A 27,109-nucleotide genomic window follows, 5' to 3' on the forward strand; every position below is an offset into this window, starting at 1 on the left:
TTCTTCTTCTTCTTCTTCTTCTTCTTCTTCTTCTTCTTCTTCTTCTTTTTCTTCTTCTTCTCTCTGTCTCTGTCTCTCTCTGTCTCTTTATCTATCTATCTATCTATCTATCTATCTATCTATCTATCTCATTAAACTCAAGTCCCATGGGTTTAACTATCATCTTGACATAGTTTATTCCCAGATCTACATATCTAGCCCATCTCTCTCCTGAGTTCCCATCCCAAATCACCACTTGCCTATGGGACATTTTAAGGGCTTGATTTGTTTCTCTTTTTTTGATTGTTCCATCAAACTCTTTTTATTTTCCTGAAGTTCTACTTGCATGTATAGTGGGGTTACTCTCATCCAAGGTTCACCACTTGGGCATTTCTCCATCCAAGTGTTTCTCCATGTCTGTTATTTCCTTCTGTTTGCTTATGTCTGCAGCTTCTTGTCCTCCACCTTATCCCCATCTACTTGGACAGGCACCTACTGTCTCCTACTATATCTCTGAAATCCCCATTGGCTTCTGGCCCTTATTTCATGCCTCCCAGCCACAACACCAGAGGCTCCTGACATCCCTTTGTTCAGTCCTACAGTGAATGGAGGAGCTTGCTGGCGTTTCTCTTTTGTCTCAATTAATCTTTGCTTCATGTGCTACCCATTTACTAGGCTGCTTCTCAGGGGATCTGGGCTTGGCTGAAATCTTTCACATTGCCATATTTATTAGAAGTCCCTCCATCCTTTTATTCCAACGAACATTTAGTCTAGGGGATTAGGAAAAGAAACTTTGTGAACCCAAGTCACCTCCTGGTATCTTAGTCCCCTTTGTAAAGTTAATCCTCCATCCCAGAATGCACTTCATCCCATTTCTGCTTCTCAGAATCTTCCTTCAAAAGCTTCCTTCAAAGCACAGCTAAGGTACTATGTTCTGCACCAGGCCTTCCCTAGTACCCCCCAGTTATAAGGACAGATTCCCTCTCATTGGATGCCTTTTATTTACTTATCTGCGTTTATATGGCATCTTCCCCAACCACAAGCAGAATGTGAACTCCTTAGGGCAGATATCCCCAGTGCCTCACACAAAATGCAGTATACGCTTAATAAATGTTTGTTGAAATGGATCTTAAATTATTGAACCTATTAGTAAACAGTAAGGCCATAATTACAGTAGCATTTCCTGACTGTGACCACAAAAGTCTGACTCATATGTAGAATAAAAGAATTTAATTAAAACTTTATGGCCCACTTTCATTTAGAAATGATGTTATTGTTTGTCATTGTGGGAACCACGGGTTTTATGAAATGCTTGAGAATTACTTGAAACCCTAAACAAAACAGGCTTTTGCAGCACTTCTACTCCAGTAGTGTGTTCCCTAAGGCCATCTGGTGTAGATCAACTCATGATATAGCCTCATCTCTTAAGAATTTTCTATATTATTTATGCCTATTATAACATGGCTTGTAATACGTTCTGAAAAAATGTGACCACATCTGGGGGTCGTTTAACAAATATCAATAAACCATTTATGAATGGAACCTTTATGTGAGGTGTTTTCTGATTGGTTTGCTAAACCATGGCAGCTTCAGTTCTATAGCTACATACAACACCAGTAAAGTTTTCCATCCAAATTTTCCCTTTTTTTACACAATCTTTATTTCTTTGGCAACAGGACCTTTTCATCATGAACACAGAGTATGCCTACCCTGGCAAAATAAATAAAGTCAAGAATTATCTCCACTTCTTTGACTGATGTATTGCCATTGCCAGAAAAAATTAATCACTGAACAACCCACTCTGTATTTAGAAAGTCTTCCTTCCTTGGAAAGCAGACATCATCTGTTGACAAGACCACACTGGAGGCCTTTCCAGCACGGTTGTACCTGGCAGAGTTGAACTCTATTAGCACAGAAAGAACCCAATGTTGCCTCTAGTCATCTGGGTAAGACTTTGTGAAGAATAATCCTTTCATGAAGGGGATTTGCTCTGTGAAGTTTGGACTCAGTCAAAGGGCTGCACTTGAAGACCTAGAGGGCCACATGTGGCTTCAAGGTTGCAGGTTCCCTACCCCTGAATAGTGTGAACCCCTCCAGCTAGGTGGACAGCTAGGTGATACCAGTGTGTAGAGCACTGGGCCTAGAGTCAGGAAGACTCATCTTCCTGAGTTCAAATCTGGCCTCAGATACTTAACAGCTGTGTGAACCTAGGCAAATCACTATTTACCTCAGTTTCCTCATCTATAAAATGAGCTGGAGAAGGAAATGGCAAAGCACTAGAGTATCTTTGCCAAAAAAAACCCCAAATGAGGTCACAAAGAGTCAACTGAAAAAAATAAATAAACCCGTTTCCCAAAATTAAGGGATTGCTTAGATAATAAGGACTTTGGGTCAACTTATGTAAATAATTGCCACAAAATTTTATTTCCCTTCACCTATACAGGCATCCTTTCAGAGATTAGCATATGAAGATGTGTCACTTAAAACCCACCCATAGGCATTTACATTCTGGCACCCTCACACTTTCTCCTGCTTAGCTCTGTAGAAACAGAATAATAAGGGTCTCGAATTTATAGGTAAGTTAAAATTTAAGAAGGACCCGATGCTGAGTTGAATTTCACAAGCCTCTAACGCTATACTTCTGATGGTTGTTCAAAGCTAACAGCTTGCATGCTAAAAACAGCAGACACTACATGATATGAAAAGCTGCTGGCAATCCTTATTATGTGGCCAGATCTGCTCAGACTTGCTCTCATAACTTACTTTTATTGAAATCTTTGCAATGTGCTATATTCTTATCTCATCCTGCAGTCCTTGAAGTTGTATGTGATTCTCGTGATCTAACATCCCGGCTCTATCTTGGACTGCTTTTCCCTTTCTCTCAGCTACACACTCTGTTTCTGATTTCCAACTTAAATGAAAGTTTGTGGTCTAAGGTAATGACATGGGATTCTTTGGAGGTCCTTGGAAATGGATCTAAGCCCCCGATTTCTTGTGACACATTGGGATTCTCAGTTGATAGAAAGAGATTTGTGTCCAGCAGCCATCCTCCGCCCAGATAATTGATGTGACTAATAAATATTGTTGCTCTCAGATCTGATCACCAAACAACACTGAGGTCATTCCGTTTACTTCCTTTGGCAGTTCCTATTGAGCTCACCAAGATTTATCTTTCATTGGGGTATAGCCAGTTTTCCCAATCTCTTTTGTTGAGAAGAGAAAATATCCTATTAATCATTAAAATGCTATATTTAAATTAAATAAACGGAGAGTCCACTAAGACAAATAGATCTTAGTAGGAAATACCAATGAGGCAGCTAGGTGGCTCAGTGGAGGAAGTGCTGAACCTGGAGTCAGGAAGACCTGAGTTCAAATCTGGCCTCAGACACTTATGAGCTTAGTGACCTTGGACAAGTCATATCACATCTTTCTGCCTTAATTTTCTTGTCTATAAGACAGGGATAATAATATCACCCCTCCCCCAGGGCTGTTATAAGAAGAAAAGGAGATTGTATTTGTAAAGTGCTTTGTAAATCTTAAATACATTTTTGTCATTATTATTGACAGAACTATGAATGGTCTGACCATTCTAGAAAATAATTTGGAATTATGCTTTTTTTAAAAAAAAAAATGACTAAAATGTACATATTCTTTGACCCAGAAATCTTATTGCTACCCCAAGAAAGTTAAATATTAAAAGTCTTGATATATAGCAAAATTATTGTAATAGCACTTTTCTACAAACAAAGAGCTAGAAAATGGGAGAAGCCCACCAATTGGGAAAAGTCCACCAAAAGGGGAAATGAACTGTAGTCCATAAATGTAATGGAAGATTATTATATTGCAAGAAATTATAACCATAAACAGTACTTATTATTATTATGTATTATTTCTCTCTCCAAGAAGTTAGAACCACCCAGGCTAGAGTTTGCCTAGGATCTCATATTGAAAATAAGGACTACATCTTCATATCAAGGTAACTATTTCAAATATCTTCAGTAATCTTACTTTCTTAAATATGCTAAGAATTCCCTGCCCCTGAAACCACCATCCAGAAGAGCAAGTCTTATAGAAAAGGACGAGCTATCCTAACCAACTGCTACCCATGCAGCAGGTAAACCAGTTCAGCTGAAACAATATGGCACCCTGAAGGAGAGACAGGAAGTGGAATAGACCAGATGATGAAGACCACCCCCACCACCTTTCCCACCATCTCCCCTCAGTTTCTGATGGAAACAGCTTGGGATCCTGAACCTAAGAGTCCAGGGAATAGCAGGGCTCAGGAATGGCAGTGCTCCCCCTGGTCACTGGGCTTGCTTCCAACCCAGCACAGCTACCTTTGAGGGGAGAAACCACTTGTGGAAATGTGACCTGGTAATTGCGCCTGCCTCCTTAGCAGTCGCAACTGCTGAAAACATAGAAAAGAAAGTCTGCCCCAAAGTCCTTAGTACTACCCCATGATTCAATGTCAGAAATGGGTGTGGTTTTATCAGTGGAAGTACCATTGGAAAAGATGTGTTCCCTTCTGCTTTGCTGTTGCACTCCAAGGGCCGTGGGGTCTTTGCCTCTCATCTGCTACTGATATATTGTCTCCTTCTCTATTAGAATGTAAGCTCCTTCAGAGGAGGGACTATGTTGCTTCTGTACATGTATCTCCAGCCCTTAGCACAATGCTTTGTACTTTATAAACACATAATACATACTTTTTATTCATTCAAGAAAAAAAGCATAAGTTCTTTTTGTGATGGCCAAGAATTGGAAATCGAGGGGATGCCCATCAATAGGGGAATGACTGAACAAGTTGTGGTATATGAATGTAATGGAATACTATTGTGCTATAAGAAAAGAGGAGCAGATGGACTTCAGAAAAACCTGTAAAGATTTATATGAACTGATGCTGAGTGCAGTGAGCAGAACTAAGAAAACATTGTACACAGTTACAGACACACTGGGCAATAACTGTCTTTGATAGACTTATCTCTTCCCAGCAATGCAAGGATCTAAGACAAACTCCATGATGGAAAACAATGTCCACATCCAGAAAAAAATAATTATGGCGTCTAACTGCAGATCAAAGCATATTATTTGCTGTCTCTTTTTTTGTTTGTTTGTTTCTTCTTTCTCAGGGTTTCTCCCATTGGCTCTAATTCTTCTTTACAACATAAGTAATGTGACAATAGGTTTAATATGAATGTATATGTAGAGTTTATATCAAATTACTTACTGTCTTGGGGTGGGGGGGGGAAGAAGGGGAGAAAAATTGGAACTCAAAATCTTATGGAAGTGAACCTTAAAAATAAAAATAAAAAATAAATTTAAGAAAATTTAAAAAAAAAGTGACAAGCAGGCAGATTTCAGAAAAACCTGGGAAAACATGAACTGATGCTGAGTGAAGTGAGCAGAACCAGGAGAACATTGTACACCAGTAATGGCAGCATTGTACAATCACCAACTTTGATAGACTTAGCTCTTCTCAGCAATACAATAATCTAAGACAATTCCAAAAGACTCATGATGGAAAATGCTATCCTCATCCAGAGAAAGAACTAGGGAGTCTGAATGAAGATTAAAGCATACTATTTTCTCTCTTTTTTGTTGTTTTATCTTTCTTGTGATTTTTCCCTTTTCTTCTGATTGTTCTCTCACAACATCACTAATGTGGAAATATGTTTAATATGATTGTATATGTATAGCCTATAATCAGATTGTTTGCCATCTTGTGGAGGTGGTAGGAGAATGGAAATGGAAAGAATGACCTCAAAAAAATCCTGAATAATAATAACAAAGCTCAAGCCTAGTGAAAAGATTTTTAAATGTGCCTTCCTCTCTTTTTCACAGAAGCGAAGGCTTATATGTGTGGGATATTGCTTTGTCCAACTCAGATGACAACTCATTGAATCTTGCCAAGCTTTTTTTTACTCTCTTTTGAAAATTCATCATTATAAGGGATGGTTTTCTGGGAATAAGAAAGATATATTTGGAAACAAAGGAGATATGAAAACAAAACTATTAAAAAGTTATAAAGGGAAAATATGAAATCCTCCCAAAGTGCATGATACTAGCAAAGTAGATTAAAAGATAGCATGAAAATGATAGTTAAGGAGTAAGAAAAAACAGAGTTTGAATTACCTTTCTAATACTAGCTTGTGGTTATATTAAAGCACTTAGCACAAGGCCCGGCATATAGTAGGCACTACATAAGTGCATATTCCTTTTCACTCCCTCCACTATTGATGAGTCATTTAGCCTTCTGAGCGCATAACTCATTATCATTTAGATGAAGATAACAATATCTGTAGTATCAACATCAGGGTGGGGGGGGGGGGCAGGTTTGTAAGGATCAGATAAGATCACATTTGGGGAACTTTCCAGCACTGTATAAATAGCTCCAATTACATTCTGATCAAAACTGAGTAATGTGATTTTTCAACCTAAAAGGCACAGAAGTAAAAGAATACTTTAGAAATTAATAATACTTCCCATTTATAAAAATGTTTTAATCAGTTGATCATTAAACATGTGTTGAGTGCCTACTATGATGGGCTCTGTGCTCACCTGATGTTCAGTGGCCACACCCTGGCAAAAAACAATCTCAGCAGATGGGCTAAATCAAGTTGAGGTAACCCATCGACCTCAAACCAATCAATGAATTAGGGGAATGTCTACCCCAGCTTTTGGTGAAATGAGTGAATGAGAACCATTTGTTCCAATGGCTCTGAAGGCAGCTAAAGCAGATGCTATGGAGTGCTTAGAGCTTGGTCAGACATCAAAGATGGCAAGGTCTTCCTCCACTGCATCCAAGCCATCACCAGTCCTCCTGATTTTTTGGCCTGCCACTGGACTTCAATGACTTGGGAAAAGGGATTGAGGCTGATGACCTTGTGCAACTCTGCCTCAACTTAAATCTAATTCACATACAGGTCAAGACATCACCCCATGGTGTTACCCCATGAGGATACAAAAGGAGGCAAAAGACAGAGCCTGCCCTCAGGGAGTTTACAATCTGATGAAAGAGACAACATGAAAACAAATATAGACAAAGCAAACTATATACAGGATAAAGAGGAACCACAGAGGGAAGGCACTAGAACTAAGAGGTGTTGAGGAAGGTGTTGAGGAATTTCTGGAGAAAGTGGGGTTTTAGTTGGCACTCAAAGGGAGTCAGGGAGGTTAGTAGGTAGAGTTGAAGAGGGAGGATGACCCAGGCATGGACGACAGCCAGAGGAATTGCCTAGAGCTAAGAGATAGTGTGTCCTGGTTGTGGAACTTCCAGGAGGCCAGTTGTCACTGGATTGAAGAATATGTGTCAGGAAGTAAAGCATGGAGAGACTGGAAAGGTTATGAAATGTAATGTGTAAGGAGACATCTTGGTTATGAAGGATTTTAAGTGCCAAACAAAGCATTTTGTATTTGATCCCAGAGGCAAATGGGAGCCACTGGAGTTGACTGAGTAAGGAGTGACATGATTTAGGAAATTCATCTTGTTGGCTAAATGGAGGCTGGACTAGAGTTAGGGGAGGCATGTGGAAGGCAGACCCATCACCAGACTACTGCAATAGTCTAGGGGTCAGGTGATCAGAGGCTGGTACTTTCTTGAGAATTCTAATGAAGTACCCAACAAAGCACTCTTCTCTCTCTCCAATTCTCCCTTGAAGAATCGTGCCTAGTGATTTCTGTTATCCAAAAAGCTTGCCCTGAATCAGAAACACAAAGCTCTGAGAATCTTTCTTCAATACCAGATTGCATTGGGGTGAATTTCACGGTCTGGTATGCAACAATGGTACACCTCTCATCCTTATCAACACCTTCCACAGGTTTAGGGGTTCAGAATAACTGGGCAATTTCCCTACCAACTGGCCCAGGGGTGCTTCCAGGGACCAACTAAGTGAAATTATTCACATTCTCATATCTCTGTCACATAACAACCAAAAAAGAAAGTCACATGGCACTAGGGGAATTAATCATAGTAGGAACAATATTCTAAGATCATATTCTATACAATCTAAGCTAGTTTTTCTTTTAAAAGTATTCAAAAATAACTCAGTGGTCAATAAACCAAAAAGAATATATAAATTATTCAGAAAAAAACACACTATTTGATTTTAAAAGTTTCTGGGAAAACTGGAAAGCAGTCTGGCAGAAATTAGGTTTAGACCATCTCCTTATACAGTATTGCACAATATATTCTAAATGGATATGCAATCTTAATATTAAACATCATACTTTGTTATGGGAATGGGAATTTAAGATCTTCCCTGCCCCTAGGCCCTTTGATAGGCTTAAGTGCACCTGGAGCCTGTGGTGGGAGGCTTGGTTTTCAGGAATGCTTTGTGATTGGGCAGTGGGTCAAGAGGATTGTGACATTCTCTGAGCCAGGAGAAGGCTATATAATCCCTGATGTGAGGTGTTGTTTTGGGGCACACTTTGAAAAGTGTTGTGTGATTTGACCAGATGAGACTCTGGGCAACCATCGAGCCCCCCCGCTTTGAAAACCCAGATGTTGGTGCTTCCCTCTCTGGTAACTGACTAGGTATGGATGTAATGGTCAAAACAGTTGGAAGCCTGTCTGCTGAACTGTTTGTCTGTCTGTTTGTAACTTCTGCTCATAACCTCTGTATTCTCTGAAGTTCGGGATGCTGACTTTTTCCCCTGAACTAGGTAAATGATATGTTTGATTGGTTAAAGCAAGATTATTAACCCATTTTGAGTTGCTTTCCTTTAGAAAAACACATCTAAGAACCTGTGTTGGCAGCCACCCTGGGGATGCTAGGGTGCTTGCTGTTACATACTTATAAATAATTAGAAGAGAAACAGATCATATACATGTCACAACCATGAGTAGGGGTGTATTCTTAACCAAACAAGGAATAGAAGCAATTATATAAAAGAAAAATAGATAAATTTTGTTATATGAAACTGAAAAGCTTACACACAGACAAAATTAATGGATCTAGGATAAGGTCAGAAATGGTCAAATGGCAAAATATATTGTGTTTATATATATATATATATATATATATATATATATATATATATATATACATATATATATATACATATGTGTGTGTGTTTGTCAAATTTCTCTGGCAAGGGTTTGGTATGCAAAATACATTTTAAAAAACATACACACACACAAAAGCCACTCATCTTTAGGTAAGTGGTCAAATGATATGAACAGTTTTCAAAATAATTGCAAACTATTAACAACTATAGGAAAGAATGTCCCAAGTCACTAATAAAAAGAAAAATATAAATCAAAATAACTGTTTCACCTCACATCTTGGTGTAATGGAAATGCAGATTTAAAGATCTTCCCTGCCCCTAGGCTAAAGTGCACCAGAAGCCTGGGGAGGGAGGCTTGTTTTTCAGTAGATACTTTTTGATTGGCCAGTGGGTCAAAAAGGTTGTTACATTCTCTGAGCCAGGAGAAGGCTATATAAGCACTGATGTGTAGCTTTGTTTTGGGACTCACTTTGAGAAATGTTCTGTGATTTGATCTGAATTCTGGGAAGCCGTTGTTGAGAGTCCCCCGGCTTTGAAAAACCCAGAATGTGGAAACCCAGATGTTGACTGGGTATGGATGTAATGGTTGGACAGTTTGGAAATCTGTCTACTTGATGTTTCTGTCTTGATAATTATGCCTGTATACTTTGAGGTTCAGGGTGCTGACCTTTTCTCCTGAACAAGGTAAACGATATATGTCTGACTGATTAAAGTAAGCTTGTTAACCCATTTTGAGTTGCTTTCCTTTAACAAAGCAGATCCAAGAACCTGTGGTAGCTGCAAACCCTGGGGACACTGGGGTGCTTGCTGCTACACTTGGCAAATTGTCAAAGAAGACAAAAGATGGAATTGTGGGAAGATAAGCCCACCGATGCATTCTTGGAGGAGCTATGAATCACTATAACCCATTTTGGAAAGTAAATTTGAAGTCATGTAAATGAAGTGGCAAACCTGCCCATTCCCTTTGAACCAGTGACAGCAGTTCTAGGTTAATAACCCAAGGAGGCCATTGATAATAAGAAAATCCCTAAAAATGCTATCCATATCTAGAGAAAGAACTGATATAGTCTGAACACAGATTGAAGCATATTCTTTACACTTTCATTAATTTTTTTTGCTGTTTTTTCCTTTTGGTCTGTTTCTTTTCTCACAAAGTGACTAATATGGAAATACCTTTTACGTGATTGTAAATAGGGAGGGGAGAGAGGGAAGGAGAAAATTTGAAACTCAAAATTTTTTAATTAATATTAACAATTGTCTTTACATGTAATTGGAAAAACTAAAAGACTATTTATTAAAAGAAGAAAGTCTCTATATATAACAAACCATATACAGCAGCACTTACTGTGATAGCAAAGAACTGGGGTGGGGATGGGGGTGCCTGTTGGTTGCTGTCCTTCATTCTCGAAAAGGACAAAAATGGCATCACTATGTTAGAGTTAAGTTCCAGTTCATCCATCTGTGACTGATCAGACCAATGAAAGCTCAAACTGCTCTACCATGGGTCGGGCATAAACTGTCCATGTGAACATCTCGGGGGGATTCTCTAAATCTGTGCATCTCACGTTTCTTTTGAGCTGCTTCAATTCTGCTTTGCTCATAGAGCACAGCACTTTCTCTAATGTGGGCAAGCCATGTCAGTCAGTCTTGTCCCAGTGTCTCCCATGTTACACAATCAATTCCAAAACTCTTGAAAGACCTTGAGAATGCCTTGTTTCTCTTCTTCTAACCATGTGAGCACTTGCCCTGTGTGAATTCTCCATAAGAGAGTCTGTTTGGCAAGGGGATGTTTGGCATTCAAACAATGTGGCCAGCCCATCATCGTAGATTGTTAGGGCCGCGAGTGTGAGAGACACCGCGGCAGTCACAAGATGTCAGAGGGAGTGCATGTGACCTCCGAGGGGCAGGGGCTTGGAGATATGGAGGCCGACTCTGCCGGGGCCGTAAAAGCTGACATGGCATTGAGCACAGGGCCATGGGGGCCGACTCTGCTGGGTTGGGAAAGGCCATAAACACGGACTCCTCTTAACACATACTCCTTTGCCCTGCACTTGGGAGAGTGCACGATTGGCTCCCACATGACAGGTGACAAGGGGGCAACCGGAGGGGGTGCACATGGCTTTCTGAGGGACGTTGTTGGGACAGCTTTGCCTGGGGGTTAACCAACCAGGGACAAGGGAGTTTTGAGCTCAGTGACGTGAGAGTGATACTCTGAGTGTCAGTGCATAAAGGACTAACGGGAAGGACGTTGCTCCTTGGTCTCTTACAACGTACTCAGGAAAGAACATGATTGGCCCCGCAAGGCGTAGCCCTGCAAGGCATATAAATTGGGGAGAGAGAGGAAGTGAGGGAGTTCACTTAGTTCCTGCTTAGTTCAGTTAGTTCCTGTGCCTGTTCCTGTGCTTGCTTGTGGTGCTGTTAAGATGTAATGGAATAAACAGCTTTGCATCATACTTTCCATGTCCTGGGTGTTCTGTGGGGGTAAGTTTTTCTTGGAGACAAGAAGCCGGAGACGTCCAAAGACCAGGTATAAGGTAAGATAAGGCTGGAGTTGGGACCGGGACCCCAACAGTAGATAGCCATTGATTAGTGAATAGCTAAACAAATTGTGGTAATGTAATATAATTTTACATTAACAATTTCATGGAATATTACAATGATAAATACAGAGATGCATTGAAAGAGCTACATGAACTGATGCAGAATGAAGTAAGCAAAGCCAAGAAAACAATATACACAATGGCCACAACAATGAAAGCAAAAAGAATTACACTCATAGACACATATAAAAAACCCAAAAGTGAATGTTGCAAAATTGCAAAAAGCTTGAAAAATAAGATATAAGAAGCCAATTCTATTGTACCCCTTTACAGAGTAGGGAGGCCCAATATTACACACTATGTGTAATTTGGTACATTATACATATTTTCAGACTTTATCAGTTTGGTTGATTTTTTCTTCTCTTCCTTTTCTTCATTTTTAAAATTATTATTTGTTATATTAAATGGTTCTCTTGAAGGGCAGGGGGACAGACATTAGGGAAAATTTTGTTCATTTAAAAAAACTAAAGACATCAGTAAAAGCTTTTTTTTTTTTTTAATTATCAAGTGGTCTTTAGCCCAGGTCAGAGTAGCAGCATCTTCTGAAAAGAAAAATGAGACAGAGATTAGAATGGAAGCCTGGAAAGATAGGGAGATAGACGCAGCACTGGTAACCTCAGAAAGAAGGCTAGAACCAGGGGCCCCCACTGAAAAATGGGAGGAGTTAGGAGAGTTCTTGCATCCCTGTGGTGGTGACCTTACTTGTAAATGCATAAAACATTAAAACAAAATGCCTTATTTCAAAGCTCCAATATATTTAGAAAACAGAACAGATTATTGAGGAAGTGGAAGAAGAAAGGAAGTAAACATTTATTAAATCACTACTACTATCTACTAATAAATTTAAATTTATTAAATATCTGCTATGTGTAAGGTACGGTGCTAAACATTTTAAAATTTTATCTCTTTTGATGCTTACAGCAACCCTGAGATGTAGGAGCTATTATTATCTTCACTTTACAGATGAGGAAACTGAGGTAAACAGAGGTTAAGTGACTTACCAAGGGTCACACAGCTAGTAAGTGTCTGAGGTCATATCTGAACGCGTGTCTTGCTGACTCCAGGCCCTAACCACTGTGCCATCAGCTGAAGAAACACTTGGAAAATGCTTAAAAGATTTCAATTTTTTAGTAAAACTGCCTGAAAACACAAAGGCCTAATATAAGTCTCACATTGACTGTGTAAACTGCTGCCTCATTCAATGTTTTTTTACCTTGGCCTTTAGGTGGGAAAAGGCCTTCAAAGACTGGGGTAGATGAATGGGGAAGAAGGTGGAGGCTTCCTAGGGAAAGTACATAGTGGAACCAGTGAGAAGTAAACTTCATCTATTGGGTTTAATCCATTCTCAAAGCTAAAGAATTATTTCTACTGTCGATCTGAAGTTTTTTTCTTTCTAAAGCAAGTACAATTCTGAGGAACTTGCTGCTTTATAACATTATCAACAGTGTCACTCTATCAAGCAAAACAGATACAGAGAATTAAACAGTTTAGCTCCAAAGGAGAATGAACTGAACCTCTTAAACATTTTGTTCACTGTTTAGCACTCTACGAGTGTTTAATGACTGTTCAATAATACTTTGGGTATATACTTGGGATTTTTAAACATCAAGGGTTAATTTTTTTTAGTTTTAAAATTAATAGCTATTGTCACTCTGGCTTGACTTCATATTTGAAGATAGAAGCCCGCTGAATAACCAGATTTTAGAAATCATGAGCAGCTCAGTGGAATTCAGGTATACAGGCATTTGCATAAAATCAGTGCTCATCTTTTCCACTCAAACAGTCCTTGTTCGTGGTACCATAATGCTTATCAACTGTGTTGATAACAATACCATCACCATCACACCCGTCTCCTAGAACTATCTTTCCTCAGAACCTTGCCATTGTGACTTCACCCCACTAGAGCCAGAGGACGGAGCCAGGATCAGGGGCAAGATGGAGCCTCTCCTACTAAATCTATCCCAGGTGACATCATTTCCAGCTTTCAACATCACTGTTCCATTCAGAAACATCTGCACCACATGAAACTGCTTCTCTGCTCCCTCATCATCATCTTCAACTGAAGAAATCCTCTTCTCTACCTGAGCACAGACTATAAGCCCTTTCAATTAACCATTCCCCTTAAAAGTGCAGAGAACTGGTAAACTCATCACACTAGCTATCTCTGGACTATAGAGGCCATTCATCACTCACTGGGATACTGCATTGTCCAATCAGAATGGAGCTCACACCAAACCACACAGCTCCCCATCACCAGGGTACCAAAGCAGCTGCTTTTCTTTCTGAAGCCAGAGGGGGCAGCAGAGAGCAACAAAACCTTATGAAAACTCACCTTTTACTTTAGATGGTGTTGAACGCATCCCTGGAGCCCTGTTCTCTCCCACCAACCAAGACTTACTCAGCTAAAACTTGCTCCCCCTCCCTGCTCGTTTCTTCCCTGCAGCCTCCTCCTCCCCTGATGCTGCAGCTGTTGCTGATTCTGACTCTGTCTTCTTATACCTTTCTCCTGACATTCTCTTCAGTGGCTTAAAAAGTCATAGCTCCCCAAAATTCTCTTATCCATTTTCAATCATACCTTCAACATCCATTTAAGATGAATGTTCAATCATGCCTTAAATTCAAGATGTGAGTGAAAAAGAAATCTCCAATCGCCTCTATGATCTCTCATTTTCTACGTTTTACCTTCCTCCACGTGCATATGCAAACCAGCCCTGAAGTTCTCAATAGGGTTGCCTCTCTCTTTGGTGCCCTCAACACTTTTTTCACTCACATTTCTCTAGTTTTTACTAAGTAGGACATTTTTCTTTGTAATATTTTATAATATTAACTTTTACAATTAATTATAATTTATAATATTAAGTGATTTTTAATATTTATACTATTAAATGATCCCCACACAGATGAGATATCGTTCTATTTAATTAACAAAGAGATCCAGGAACAGAGGTCATTTTTCTCTCCCAAACTATCCAAACTCCGGTCTTAAAGATGCACTACGTCAAACGCACAGCCACTTCTGAATTCATCTATTATTCTCCAGAAAACGTCTTGCTATCTTCTCCACAAGAAGAGCCTGAGATATGTTGTAAAATGCTTCCTGACAATCTCAATATGGACAGCAAGCCCCTCTCCAGCAAACCACCAAGCTGCCACACTGTAGAGGTCAGGTCATAGGCTGACCTTAAAGATCATAGTCTAAACCTGCTCCTCCAAGCTGTGAGGAAACTGGGGCTCTGAAGGGAACGATGACTTAGCCAAAATCACGCATCTGGTAAAAAGCAGACCCAAGATGTGAGCACGGTCCTCTGAGCCCAAATCTAGCCCTCTGCACTGGACCATGCTGCTCGCTGATGGGCCCATCATAAAGCTTATCTTTAGAGCAGGGCCAGGATCGGCATCTTGGCCAAGGCCTGGAGATTTCACCCATATGTGCCCCCTTCTCTCTTCTGATATTGCCCCCACCCTGGTGCAGGCCCTCATCACCTCAGATCTGGACTATGGAAATAGCTGCTGGGGGGTCTACCTGCCTCATGTCCCTCCCCACTCCAAGCCATGCTCTGTTCAGCTACTAAAGAGGTTTTCCTAAAGCATAGGTCTGACCATGTCACTCTCCTATTCAATAAATTCTAGCAGCTCTTTATTGCATCCTCCATAAGATATAAAATGTTGTGCAGAAGCAGGACCTCCCCACAACTCTGGCTTCGACCACTTCCAATCCATGTAAAAGGGGACTCTGAACAAACGTTGGAGCTGCAGAACCCACAAAATGACACAGAGAAGCTAACCTCCTGCTGAGGACAGCCTGGCAGGCCGGCAGGAATTCAGCGCAGCGCTCTGGGAGCTGAGCCCAGCCCCATGGCGAGGCTTTAGCCCCAGGGCAGGCCTGGCCAGTCACTGGCTGGAGGGACCCCAGATCAGCAGCAGCTGTGGCCTTTCCAGATTTATCAACAAATAGATGCAAAGGACAAAGTGAGAAGTCAATGCAGTCTGGACTTTGGGACCCAGTAAGTGGGAGTGCATGGCTTTTGCACCCAAGGCGAGAAGCTGCTGAGATGCCCAGCACAACCAGCCAGCGCCACGTGGCAGCTTCAGCTCCTGGCCTGCAGACTGTAGGGGGACCAAGCACCCGTCTGAGGGGTAATCACTCTTGCTTTAACCTGCTTGGATCTGGATTGCAGTCTAGGGTGGAAGTCCTGGGGTGTGTGTCCAGCTTGCCAGAGAGTGTGGAGGCTTCAGAGAGGGCATCCAACTACCCGGCAGCTGAGAAAACCCCAGCATTTGGTACAAAGCTCCCCTGTCTGGTAGCAGAGTCCTACTGTGGCAAAAAGCCCAAAACTCAAGTAATTGAGTGGCAACATGACCAGGAAAAGGAAACAAAGCAGACAGAAGATTCCAACATTAGACTCTTACTTTGGGGACAAAAAGGAGCAAAGCATGGAACAAGAGGAAGACAGTGAAGTCAGAACTCCTGCACCAAAAGCTTCAAAGGAAAATATGAGCTGGTTATAGGCCATAGAGGACCTTAAGAAGCAGATAAGAAAAGTGGAAGAAAAATTGGGAAGAAAAATTAGAATGATGCAAGAAAATTACAAAACAAGAGTCAACAGCCTGACTGAGGAAAATAACACCTTAAAAAATCGACTAACTCAAATGGCAAAAGAGGCTCAAAAAGGCAATGAGGAGAAGAATGCCTTAAAAAGCCAAATTTGCCAGATGGAAAAAGAATCTCAAAAGTTCAGTGAGGAGAATCATTGCTTCAGAATTAGATTGGAGCAAATGGAAGCGAATGACTTTATGAGAAATCAAGATGCTGTTAAACAGATCCAAACAAACGAAAGAATAGAAGGCAATGTGAAATAGCTCATTGGAAAAACCACTGACCTGGAAAATAGATCCAGGAGAGATAATTTAAAAATTATTGTACTACCTAAAAGTCATGATCAAAGAAAGAACCTAGAAATCATCCCCCAAGAAATCCTCAAGGAAAACTGCCCTGATGTTTTAGAACCAGAGGGCAAAATAGAGGTTGAAAGAATCCACTGATCACCTCCTGAAAAAGATCCCAAAAAGAAAACTCCTAAGAATATTATAGCCAGGTTCCAGGATTCCCAGATCAAGGAGAGAATATTATAAGCAGCCAGGAAGAAACAATTTGAATATTGTGGAAACACAATCAGGATATCTCAGGATCTGGCAGCTTCTACGCTGAGGGATCGAAGGGCTTGGAATGTGATATTCTGGAAGTCAAAGGAGCTGGGATTAAAACCAAGAATCACCTACCCAACAAACTGAGTACCATGTTTCAGGGGAAAATTTTCAAGCATTCTTGATGAAAAAACCAGAGTTGAATAGAAAATTTGACATTCAGATATAAGAAGCAAGAGAAGCATGAGAAGGTAAACAGGGAAAAGAAATCATAAGGAACTTATGAAAGTTGAACTATTAACATTCCTACATGGAAAAATGATCATTGTAACTGATAAAACTTTTCTCAGTATGAAAATAGTTGAAGAGAATAGAAATATATATATATATATATATATATATATATGTCTACATATGAGGGTATATGGGCATATGAATACATATGTGAATGTGTGTATATGTGTTTACATGTATACATAGGTAGAGGGCACAGGACCAATTTAACAGAAAGGGATGATACTTAAAAGGTGAAATTAAGAGGTGAGAGAGGAATATAATGAGAGGAGATGGGGAGAGACAGAATGGGGTAAAATATCATATAGAAGAGGCAAGGGAAAATTGTTGCAATGGAGGGGAAGAATAGTAAGGCCAAAGGGAATGGGTCAACCTTATTCCCATTGAATTTGGATTGGGGAGGGAATGAAATACACACTAAATAGGGTATCTCACCCTACAGGAGAGTAGGGGGGAAGGGGATGGGGAGGGGGATGATGGAAGGGAGGGAAGGCTGGGGGGGAAGGAAGTTGGAAGCACCCACTTTTGAAAAGGGACGGGATCAAAGTAGATAATAGAACAAATGGGAGGTGGGATAGGAAGGAGGGAAATATAGTCAGTCTTTTACAATATATCTACTATGTTAATGCTTTGCATTAGCTACACATGTACAACCTATACTGAACTGCTTATCTTCCCAGTAAGGGTGGGTGACAAAGGAGGAAAGGAATGAATCTGGAATTCAAATTTTAAAATCAAATATTTAAAATATGTATATATATATATATATATTATTCTTATTAATACTATTTAACATGTAATTGGAAAATAAGATATACAGGCACTGGGGCAAAGAGATCCACCATGCCCTACTGGAAAAATAGAAAGGGGTATGGGAGAAAATATGGGAGAGAGCAGATTAGAGGAGGGGATATCCTGTGGGACTGCTATTTTGGGGCAGTGGGTAGGGGGAAAATGGGGAGAAAATTTGTAACTCAAAATCTGGCAGAAATGAATGATATAAATCAGAAGTTAATAAAGCATTTGAAAAATAAAAAAAAGAAAATTGAATCTTATATCTAATAAATGCCTTGTTAAGTCATTCAAATAGAAGAAATAAATAAATAAAATGTGCTTGCCCTTCAAAGCCCTTCATAAGCTGCTCCCTTCTACCTTTACAATCTTCTTACACTTTAGTCCCCCACACATCCTCTGATCCAGTGACACGGCCCTCCTGGCTGTTCCATGAACAAGACCCTCCATCACTTAGCTCTGGGGCATTTTTTCTGTCTGTGCCTCATGCCTGGAATGCTCTCCCTTTTCTCCAAATACTGATCTCCCCGACTGCCTGCAGTAATAATGCTACCTTCTTCAATAGGCCTTTCCTGGTTCTCCTTAATTCTGTTGCTTTCCTTCTGTTGAATATTTCCAATTTATCTTGTGCCTAATGACTTGCATGTTGTTTCCTGCATTAGGTGGTATACTCCTTGAGAAAAAGGACTGTCTTTTGTCTTAATTTGTATCCCAAGCACTTAGCACAATGCCTGATACATAATAGGCACTCACTAAATGCTTACTGACTAACCAAGCATCACTCCTCTAGCCACCCTCTACTGATGATACCTTGCCTCTTCCCAATGGCGCCCAGAAGACTTGAGGGTAGTGTTTGTAAAGGAAGCTGGAAGAAGCACTGAAGGAGAATTCAGGAGACAGTCTCGCCCAGGGCCAAGAGCACGAGACATAAGGTCAGATGTTCTCTCTTCCAAGTCATCATTTCAACATGGCAGCCAGACAGTGCAGGGGATATTGTGCTGGGCTTGAGTTTGAATCCTGCTTCAGACAGTTACTTAGCTGTGCCACCCTGGGCAAGCTATCTGGCTGAGCCTCAGTTCTCTCATCTGTAAAAGGAAAGAAGGATAATGATAGAGCTTCTCTCTCAGGGTTATTGTGACAATGAAATGAGATCGTATTTGTAGAGTGTTATTTAAACGTTAGAGGACAGCAAAGTAGCATAATTGATAGAATGCCATGCCTGGAGTCAGGAGCTGTCAACTTCATCAGTCACTGTTAGGCTACTTTTCCTGAATTATCAGCCCTCCAAATTCAGCAGCCTGGAGCAAAGCTCAGATCAAGTAACCCTGGTTATGCTTCTACTTCTCCTTACTTCATTTTCCTCTGATTTATGATTTGTTTGGCTTTTCTAGCATGTTACTTGAAAAAATACACCCAGGAAGACTTGTTCTCAATCACTTCTCCAGAAAAAGGAAAGTCTCAGTTTTTGAAAAGCAGCCCAGTATGTTCACTCCGGGGTCAGAGATTAGGTCTGACCTCAACCCAAAGTTATGACAGCGAAGCATCCCCTCCCCTGTGTCCTTCCTTTGTCTCTTGCCTTCTGCCCTACTTTCTTCTGTCTTTGCCTCTGCCTGGATCAGGACAGAGCTAGGAAAGTCAGGTCAGCCAGAGGCTCTATTGTCCCAGAGTGGCTAAATATCCATTCTGCTTGAAGCCCTGCCAAATCAAACTGGGCTTTGAAGCACTGGTCTGTGGGCAAGGAGACATGAATATTTATGAGTTCAGTTTGAGGGAAACTTGACTTACACACACACACTTGAGTTTTGAAAGTGTCTTTGCTGCCAGAATGGGAAGTCAAAACCTATGACCTCATAACTCTACGACTTGAGAGTTATTATGAATCTATAGGGAAATGGTGAATATAGGATCTAAAATTGTGGGTCTTCTTATCCCATGAGGGAAGAAATACATCTTCAATTCTTTGCTCTGCTGAGCAGTTTTTAATCCTGGAAAAAGAGGGGAAAGGAGACCAATGATACGCTATCTCTCTTCTTCCATGATAAAGAATTAAGCCTTCATGAACTTGTCATTGACCTTCAGAAAAGGCAACTCTCCTAAGTTTAGGAGTTAGTCTCACTAAATAGGCACCAGCAGTAATGTATGGCTGTGAGAGTTGGATTGTAAGGAAAGATGAGTGCCACAGAATGAACACTTTTGAATTGTGGTTCTGGAGAAGACTTTTGAGAGTCCCTTGGACAGCAATTGGTCAATACTTAAGGAAATTTATTCAAGCTATTCACTGGAAGGTCAAATACTAAAGTTAAAGCTTAAATACTTTGGCCACATAATGAGAAGACAATGAATGACTCGTTGGAAAAGACCCTGATGTTGGGAAAGATTGAAGGCAAAAGGAAAAGCTGATGGTAGAGGTCCCGTGTGCTGTGGTCCTTGGGGTCATGAAGAGTCAGGCAGGATAGAATAACTCAACAACAAAAACTAATATTGCGTCACAGAGCCCAGCGACCCCCTTGTAACGCTTACTTTCCCCAGTGAGTAGAACTTTCATCAGAAAGGGGGCTCATGAAGTTTGTGAAGCTGCCTTTCTCTTCTAGGATCAAAATGGAAACTTCTCTGTTGGGCATTTAAAGTCTTTACCAACCTGGCTGCGTGCTGTTTTTCCCCACTTATTATGCATTAATCCCCTTCATTCATTCTACAATTCGGTCAGCTGAACTGACATTCCTAAAGTTCATCACACACAACCTTCCATCTCCCATACCGTATCTTTTCCCAAGCTGCACTCCACCATGCCTGCTGTGCACTCCCTCCTCACGTCCACCACTTAACGATCCCTGCTGTCCTGAAATATCACCAGTCTGACAAAAGGGACTCTCAGAACCGGTGCAGATGATATCAAAACCGTAGCAAGCACCCAGATGTTCATGTTCAGACCTGTTTTTAGTACCACTGTGACTTTGAAGTGGCTTTCTAATGGACACTCTCTCAGCTTGATTCCCTTGTTCTCAGCTGAGGACTTGTCCCAAAGACCCCCTAAGGGTGATCTTCATCTCCAAATCTCTCTCTGCTTTGCTTTAGAAGGTTCTAGCTTGCCTCAGGACCCTACACATCTGCCATTTCAGCTGCACTTTCTAGGTGTATAAGCCCTACAAACTACCTCCTTCCTGTGACAGGCACACCAAGCACATAGCCTTCAGGTCAGTAACCCCAACTACCCAGAGATAAAGTTCTCTGGGCATATTGGAGGCACTTGGGTGGCACAGTGGATAGAGGACAGCTCTCAGAATCAGCAAAACCTGCCTTCAAATGCTGCCTCAGACGCTCCCTAGTTGGAAAACACTGGGCATAGTGTCTGACACACAGTAGGAGCTACATAAATGCTTATTCCTCTCTGCTTCCTTTCCTAACCTAACTGCTCTGTGCCTCTGTAAAATGGGGATATTAGGGGCGGCTAGGTGGCACAGTGAATAGAGCACTGGCCCTGGAGTCAGGAGGATCTGAGTTCAAATCTGACCTCAGACACTTAACACTTACTAGCCATGTGATCTTGGGCAAGTCACTTAACCCCAATTGCCCTGCCTTCCCCCCTTCAAAAAATAAAAATGATAAAATAAAATGGGGATATTAAAATTCTAAACATAATTATTATTTCCTCTAATATTTTATTTTCTGTGTTAATATAATGAGTTAAGTAAAAGATCTTTATACAGTAAAGGGGCAGGGCATAATGAATCTAAAATCAGTAGCCCCCAGACCACACTTTGAGAACCATGGGTCTAATCTATATTAAGCAGTTGGCAAATCTGAAAACACTATTAACCAACCAATTAGTGAGAGTTTATTAAACATCCACTATGGGTCAAGCATCGTACAAGGGGCCAGCGATGCCAACCCAAAAACATGGTGTCAAGGGGTTTGAATTCCATGGGTGCCAATAATCTCCATACCCATAATTAAGTACGATGTCATTTGAGTGAGGAGGCCCTGCCATCTGGGGAGCTCAGGAAGGGCCCCTTGGAGGAGGTGGAGCTGAGGTTGAGGCTGGCAGGAAGCTGGGGATGGGATTCTGCAGGATGGAAAGCAGGAGAGAGAATCCTGGGCATGCAGGACAGCATCCTAAGGCGTGGAGACAGTAGGTGACTGTCACCTGGAAGGAGGAGCAGGTCGGCCAGTTAGTCTGGAATGGAGAGTGGGTGGGCAAGCTGGTGGGGGGTGCTCCAGGAGAAGGGAGATTCTTTCACTCCCCAGGGCACAGCACCTAGTGCACAATAGGTGAGTGTGTAATAAATGCTAGCAACTGGAGATGAGCAAAGGCCTTGTGTAAAAGGTAGCACAACCCAAGCTTTAGAGGAGAGCAGGGGTCATTAGACAGTGGGGGTGAGGAGGGAGTGCTCTCCAGGTGTGGGGGAAGACAGCTTAGCAAAACGTATGGGATAGGCAAATTCTCCAGAAGACTTCATGGCCGAAGGCAAGGTCTACACGCACACACGTGCATTTCATCCAGGGCTCCCCAACTTTCAGGGTTTTGACAGGGAAGAAACTTCCATTTCCCAAGAGACTGCATGGAGAGACAGAAAAGGGAGGATCACAAGTCACCCTGACCCTCAGCTCTTCTCCTGCCTTGCCAGGAGGAAGCTGGGAACCCAGGCACTGCCCGTATGGTAGAAAACAGGCAAGCAAGCAATCAGAGAGACCTGATGAAGAGATGTGATCAGATGGGTCGAAAAGAGCAAACTCGAACAGGAGCTGAGTCAGAGCCAGAAAGGAATATGGTCAGCGAAACTACTGGAATCCAGTCCCCAGTACCCTGTCTTTGCCCTGCTCTCCTAACACCGTCCAGTAAAAGCTTATTTCCCTTACTTGTCTATCTTCCCCTACAACTGAGGGCTGAGGAGGAAAATAATATTTAAGCCCATCCCCTTCTAGCTGTAGCCACTGAAGCCTGCCAATGGACACCTACTCCTTGACATGCTTATTTGCATTCCTAAACTATGTGAAATTGCTATTGAAGTGTAGAATGATGCATATCCACACCTCTAAGTTTGGGACTGGGTGAGGGAAAGTTAGCCCAAAAGGGAGAGGAGATTCTCAGCATCTCAGGCTGAGGTGGGCGGCAAGTCAATTGGAGAGGGGACTTTTGAAATCATAGTAACCGCTGAAATGTCCATCCCTTCATTCTGCTCACAAACTCTGAGACTTCACAAGGAGGAGATCGATCGATGTTCAAGTAATAACCATGCATACAACTCACAGCCAGTGTCCCATCTGGGTACAGATGCTAGGGATGACAGAGGGAACCCCTAAAGATTCATGAACAGAGGAACGAAATTATCCGAGTTCTGCTTTGGCCTTGTCACTCAGGCAGCAATGTGGAGAATGGAGTGGACAGGAGAGAAGCTAGACACACAGAGACCCTGGCAACAGTCCGGATGAGAAGCGGTGGGCACCTAGACTAAGAGAGTGACCATCTTAGTGGAGATGGAAGGGTAAAGGTAAGAGGAGAGAAGGGCTGGGCTGTGAGAGACGTAGGGGAAGTAGAACGGACACAACTTAGCAACAGATTAGAAGACAGCCAAGAGGTAGCAAACCTTGGTGACTGAAAAGACAGCAGTGCCCTCCATAGAAGCAGGGAAGTGAGGGGAAGGGGTGCAGGGGAGGAGAAAACATCATGAGTTCTGTTTTAGGCATGTTGAGTTTGAAGTTATTAAAGGACACAAAGATGGAAATGTCCATTAGACAGTTGGATTGGAGCTCAGGAGAGAGCTCAGAACTGAATATATATAAACCAGGGAATGAGTAGGGTCATTGGTTGGGAGCTGGGAGGAATCTTAGAGGCCATGAGAGTCTAAAAGCCCTCATCTGACATACGGGGAAACTGAGGCATGATTTGCCAGAGCCCACAAGTCACTAGGTGTCTGAGATAAGTAGGATTGCAACCCAGCCCCAGTCCAATGCCCTATCCATTATATGGATGCTTCTCAAGTTATCTGGCGCATGAATCGGATGTTCATATGCAACTATGTAAATGCGAGTTTTTATTATCATTATTATGACAAAAATAAATAAAAATAAAATGTGTGCCTGAGGGTGGCTCAACAAATCTGAGTTAGGCATATAGCATGCTTTCTCACCAAGTGGTGAATAAAACTGTACCAAAGTCTATATAATAAAAAGTCTACTGTGCCCCAGAGGTCACAACCATGGGGTACCAGGGAAAAGGAACAGTGCAGAGGAAGCTAACAAAATTACCCAGAGTGACTTGTTTCACCCCTCTAGATCTCAAGCAAGACACCACCATCAGAAGGGTCAGTGATTCACCCACTTTTCAAATTCAGCCACTGAGTTTTCTAATTATGGTGATTCAGAACAGCCATTTCTAATGAAAATTTTATCACCCCTTTGGCATTTGAGCTCTGAATGAAATGAATGTGCGTCTCACAAAATCAAATTCTAAGACACTGTAAAAATGGATAGTTTTTCAATTTCCCAGAACTTGAGTTTGGTGGTTTGTTTTAATCAGGGCATCAATCCGTCAAACACCTTTGGAATATGTTAATCCCACCTCCAGCTTTTTAACAATATACACTTTTCATAAAATGAGTGCTTCTGGGCAAATGTAAAAACTTTATACACCATATAAAAGTGAATTATTATTACTTTACACTAATAAAGCCTCTTACAAAATACTTGTCTTAAGTACAAAAGCACATATCTAAAACATGCAATATCTTCACAATAAAAACATCTTACTTTGACCAGAAAAAAAAAGTTTGAGAAATCCAATCCCAATGGGAACCCATTTTTTTTAAAACATGTGTAACTTTCAACACCACCTCCATTTGTCAGTGACCAACTCTTTAGAATTTTCTGGACACCTGGGCTCTCTGCACCAGAGTGTAGATTATGTCCCCTTGTTATAGTCACAGAATCTAAGCATTTTCTAAGCCCTGTAATGTCAGCAACCACATTTGGGCAGGAGAAGAACCGACAAGCATGCTTATGTAGTATTCTGTGTGTAGCCTGGACTGCCCTCCACATGGGCTCCTGAAAACTCCCTCTACAATCATGATTCAGTTAGGATCCATCATTTATTCAAATTCAAAGCTGCAAGCCCCCATTTCCTTTTTAATTTTTTTCCTTCTTCATTATTAAGAAGCAGACTCTGGGCTCACTATCCCAACTCATGTTCAAACAGGTAGATGGGACTCCAGTGGTTGACTGGATACTGCTCTCCTCTGAGTTATGGGCATAATCCTGAGGAATTAGAGGTACCCCTACCATTCAGTGTGTTTCCCCTGGTATGAATCCAATAGTTACCATGTTGCCAATATTAATTAACTAATTGATATAAATTAACTTTTACAAAGAGGTATTTACTGAGAATCATAGCAAGGACTAAAATACAAAAAAGTCTGCATCCTCAGAACTGGGGTACGCTCTCCCCTCTACACACCCACTCAGTCTCTGGAAACAGTGGAATCAAATGTGAACCATTCTCCCAAGTGGCAGTAGAATTCCTGGCCCTAGGAATTCTTTTCTACCTTCAACAACACCCTACTAAGGTCACTTCTGGCCCTGAAACAGCTGATAAGTTACATGTCCAGCTGGCAGGGTACAGATGTGTGGATTCACCCCCCATCCGGGGATGCCTAGAGCAGATAACTCCTCAGGGCTGGTTCCTCACCAGACTCAGCCAGTGTTGGCACCAGCTCTGGTTGCTGAGAGGACATTTGGTGACCCTTCTGACCTTCTGAAGTTCACAAAGCCAAACCCCAATCTATTCTGTCTCTGAGAGTTGTTCACCTAAGATATGTAAAGAATAAAAGCAAAGAATGAGTGGTACCATGAGTTCATGACCACATGGCAGCTGAGTGGTAAGGAGGGAACAATAACCCTCCCATCCAAAAGTGCACAACGATTTCTGCCTCAATCACCATCAGGACGTTCCAGGCTTTGGCATCAATACTCAGTTCCAGTTAAGGAGACAATTGAAAGAGATGTCATCATAAATGGACCTTACAAGTGGGAAGGATCTGTCCCTTTCCATCACACATTGTTGGCAAGCAGACTCACCAAATCTCCTTATAGAGAGGCACCAGGCAGAATATGGCAAATTGTTATAAACTTGACAAATATCAACAAACAAGAACATTTCCCCATACAAAGAATAGAAAAAGGGGACCACATATGAAGCTTTGAATCTCCACTGTGTATAATTTGCAGTTGGGTTTGGGTTTGGGTTTTTTTTTTTGTCTATTTGAAATTTAACTTGATGGTTCCAATACTCTCCCAATATTTGTGTCCCCTTGATTATTTTTAATGACTCATTGATGATCCTTTCTTTTTAATCATCTCTATAGCTATACCCACTCCTTCCATCTATCTCCCCCATCAAAGGAAGTAAAAGCCCTGCTTTGTAACCAATAAATATAGTCACACAAAATAAATCTGCCTTTTAATCATAGCTTGAAATTTACACCTCCATATCACACTGCATACCAAGATAAGCCTAAAATGAGTAAATGATTTAGCCATAAAGGGTAATCACATAAGCAAATCAGTGGAGCATGGAAGAAATTGTCTGTTAGATCTATGGATAGGGAAAGAATTCACAACTAAATAAGAGATTTAGAGATTCATATGGGATAAAATGGATAATCTTTTTAATTTATTTTTTTTGAGGGAGGAAAGCAAGGCAATTGGGGTTGAATGACTCGCCCAAGATCACACTGCTATTAAGGTCAAGTGTCTGAGGCCAGATTTAAACTCAAGTTCTCCTGGCTTTGAGAGTCAGTGCTCTATTGACCGTGCCACCTAGCCGACCCCAAAAATGGATAATTTTGATTACCTAAAGTTTAAAAGTTTTTACACAAACAAAACTCATGCAGCAGAAAACTGGAGGTGTAGGGGTGGGATATTTGCAGTAAGTTATTCTGATAAAGTTCTCATTTTTAATATATATAGGGAAATGAGTCAAATCTAAAAGAAAAAGAACCCTTCCCCAATTGACAAATAGTCAAATGGTACAAACAGGACATTTTCAGAGGAAGAATTCCAATCACCATATGAAAAAATTCTAAAACAGAGGAGTCAAATACGCAGCAATCTTGAGGGAAGCCCAAACGATAGATAGATAAATACAGATAGATGATAGATAGATAGATAGACAGACAGATAGATAGATAGATGACAGATAGATAGATAGACAGACAGACCGATAGACAGACAGACAGACAGATAGATAGATAGATAGATAGATAGATAGATAGATAGATAGATAGATAGATAGATAGATAGAT

The 27,109-nt window shown here is 41.1% G+C and overlaps 2 long non-coding RNA genes across 2 annotated transcripts in view; one reads left to right on the plus strand and one right to left on the minus strand.

Annotated features, from left to right (window-relative positions):
* LOC138163736 (uncharacterized) overlaps positions 1–13,751 on the plus strand; it is a 44,282-nt gene extending 30,531 nt beyond the window's left edge. Inside the window, exons 2-3 of the long non-coding RNA XR_011168906.1 lie at positions 3,883–3,955; positions 12,808–13,751. This is a non-coding gene — a long non-coding RNA (uncharacterized lncRNA). The remainder of the gene's footprint in view (positions 1–3,882; positions 3,956–12,807) is intronic.
* The window catches only part of LOC138163730 (uncharacterized), a 49,695-nt gene continuing 33,975 nt past the window's right edge, over positions 11,390–27,109 (minus strand). The window contains exons 2-3 of the long non-coding RNA XR_011168905.1: positions 18,624–18,898; positions 11,390–12,124 (exon numbers count right to left, since the gene is read on the minus strand). This is a non-coding gene — a long non-coding RNA (uncharacterized lncRNA). The remainder of the gene's footprint in view (positions 12,125–18,623; positions 18,899–27,109) is intronic.

This window comes from Petaurus breviceps, unplaced genomic scaffold, assembly GCF_028583685.1.
Source record: "Petaurus breviceps papuanus isolate PSGF00001 unplaced genomic scaffold, PetGlider_PUasm1.0 126, whole genome shotgun sequence".
Classification (NCBI taxonomy): Eukaryota; Metazoa; Chordata; class Mammalia; order Diprotodontia; family Petauridae; genus Petaurus; species Petaurus breviceps.